General features: G+C 40.4%; 1 non-coding gene across 1 annotated transcript; it reads left to right on the forward strand.

The window, feature by feature from the left end:
• The first annotated feature begins 714 nt into the window (after positions 1 to 714).
• On the forward strand, positions 715 to 786 carry TRNAE-CUC (transfer RNA glutamic acid (anticodon CUC)). The gene has a single exon. It is a non-coding gene; the product is annotated as a tRNA-Glu (tRNA).
• The last annotated feature ends 2171 nt before the right edge of the window (positions 787 to 2957 follow it).

Consider the following 2957-nt stretch of genomic DNA (forward strand, 5'->3'; position numbering starts at 1 on the left):
CCCTGTCCAAAGGTTGCAGCTGTGTGAATTACTGCTTTTAATTTCCCCAGATTTATCAGCTGTTAACACTTCGCCGCATAGTATCAACTGTCTGCCATCTTTATACACAAATATGAACTTTCTCCAGAATCACTTGAGTAATTTGCAGTGAGTCTCTTTATCCACAAATGCTTTCATATTCTGTTACAGAATGAAAAATGAAAGACCTTCTCACATAGCAACAAATTATGTTGTATAAAGTGCACTTGACAATGATTATGAAGCAAGGAAATAAGGTCCTACACTCATACAGAACTTTTCTTCAAATAAAACAACAATTTTCTTTTTTTTGTTTATTTGTTTGTGGCCACCCCCATTGATGCTTTAGGAACCATAATGGGATGCTAGAGATTGAACCCCAGTTGGCCATATGAAAGACAAATGCCTTACCCACAGTACTGTACAGGCTCTGACCATAATACACTTTTTTAATTGCTTCGTGCTCCAACTGAGGTGCCTCACAGTGAATTTTTGGGGGCTAATCTGTAAAACTTTTATACTCTAAATTTTCAAGGTAGATAAAGCAAAGACGATGGAACTTCTCATTCATGTTATTTGCAATTTGAACAATAGATGGCGACATAATCCTGACTATGGGAAGCTAGGTTTGGCGTGAAACAGGAAATGAGAATGGCCTTGTCTAATCTAGTTGTAAGATTCAGGTATCAACTACGCTCCCTGGTGGTCTAGTGGTTAGGATTCGGCGCTCTCACCGCCGCGGCCCGGGTTCGATTCCCGGTCAGGGAAGTTACTTTTTAGCTCCTGCCACAGCTTCCTCAGGATATCGCCAACAACAGAAAACATAAAAATTTCACATGTATTTATCCAACAGATGTGAAAGTTCCTTTAATAAATATTATCCAGTACTGTGGTTAGGAATAAAATATTTTCTTGTAATGTATGCTTTTTTTTTAATTGGTAACAATTGGTAAAGTTTACCCTTCCTTTCCCAGCTATCTATCTTTTGTAGAAATATTTCCTCCTGGTTTAGGGTGGAAACCAAGCTTAGTTGTCTTCTACCTTGGATTGTTCTCTTTTATTCTGTTCTGAAATGCCAGGGCTTTAATTTGTTTGGTTGTGCATTTTGTTGTTGCTGTTTTTTCTTTTGACCATACATGGCAGTGCTCCAGGTCTACTCCTGACTCTGAACTCAGGGATCACTCCTCGTGGGGCTTGGAGGACCATACTTGGTGGTCAAGGATTGAACCCAGTCAGGTCAGATATGAGCAAGGCAAGCGTCCTCCCCACTTGTGCTATGGCTCTGGCTCCAACACCAGTGATTTTTCACATATTCCTCCATGGATGTTGTAATTAGCTTTTTGTTTGGCTGAGTTCCCCCAGGAATATACTCTGTCAAAAGTTTTAAAGAGGGCCCGGAGAGATAGCACAGCGGCATTTGCCTTGCAAGCGCCGATCCAGGACCAAAGGTGGTTGGTTCGAATCCCGGTGTCCCATATGGTCCTCTGTGCCTGCCAGGAGCTATTTCTGAGCAGACAGCCAGGAGTAACCCATGAGCACCGCCGGGTGTGGCCCCCCCCCAAAACAAAACAAAACAATACAAAACAAAAAAAAAGAAACAACAACAACAAAAAAGTTTTAAAGAGTGAAAGATTGCTGAAGTTGGTTTGTTCCATGTATTAATGATGTTAACTTTGTTGGTTAAAGTAGTGGGTCAGAGATATAGAATAGTGGTAAACTTAATCAGATTTTTTTTTTTTTTTTTTTTTTTTTTTTTTTTTTTGGTTTTTGGGTTACACCCAGCAGCACTCAGGGATTACTCCTGGCTCTAGGCTCAGAAATCACCCCTGGCAGGCTCAGGCGACCATATGGGATGCCGGGGTTTGAACCACAAACCTTATAGTTGCAAGGCAAGCACCTTACCTCCATGCTATCTCTCCGGCCCCACTTAATCAGATTTATACCAATTCTCCTGGAGTAATTCTCTCTATTCCTTTCTCTCTCCCTCCCTTCCTTCTTTCTTCCCTCTCTCCTTCTCTCTCAATAAAATAAGTATAGTAAATACACATTTATTTTTTTTAAAGGCTTTCCAGTTTTTTTTATTAATTGTATATTTATTTAAGCACCATGATGACAAACATGTTTGTGGTAGGTTTTTAGTCATAAAAAGAACACCCCCCCTTCACCTGTGCAACATTTCACCACCAATGTCCCCCTCCCCCTGCCTGTATTTGAGACAGGCATTCTACTTCTTTCACTCATTACCATTGTCATGCTAGGTGTTAGTGTAGCTATTTCTTTGATAGTTCATTTCATAGTACAATGACAAGGTACTTTTCTTGCATGTGCCAGACCTGGGTTTGGTCCCTTGCATCACATGCCCCACCTCCCAAGCCTGCCAGGAGTGATCTCTGAGCACAGAACCAGGAATAAGCCTTGTTGAGCACTTCTGCTATGAATTCTCCACACCCACTCCCCAAAAAGGGTAAAGTTGAATTCATTAGTTTAATCTACTTGCTAAAATGTCTTTTTTACTATTGGTAGTAATTCATAAGTAAGCAATTCATAAGTAATTCATATATTGAGGTTATATGAATAAACTTTCTTCTCCATTTTTATTTATTTTTTATTTTTTTGGCCACACTGGTGGTGCTCAGGGGTTACTCCTGAATTTGTGCTCAGAAATCGCTCCTGGCAGGCTCAGGGGCCATATGGGATGCTGGGAATTGAACGTGGGTCCGTCCCAGGTTGGCCACATGCAATGCAAATGCCCTACCACTGTGATATCACTCTGGTCCCTGATAACCTTTCTTTATTGAACTTCCACCATTAGATTTTTCACAATTCAGAGATTTAGGGCTAAAGAGATGATTAATATATTGATGCAAAATGGTGATTTTTTTTTTAACAATCATTTCTCCCTATTTACTTTTGTTGTTCTACCCTCAGGGAGAACCTCC

This window comes from Suncus etruscus, chromosome 12 (assembly GCF_024139225.1).
Source record: "Suncus etruscus isolate mSunEtr1 chromosome 12, mSunEtr1.pri.cur, whole genome shotgun sequence".
Lineage (NCBI taxonomy): Eukaryota > Metazoa > Chordata > Mammalia > Eulipotyphla > Soricidae > Suncus > Suncus etruscus.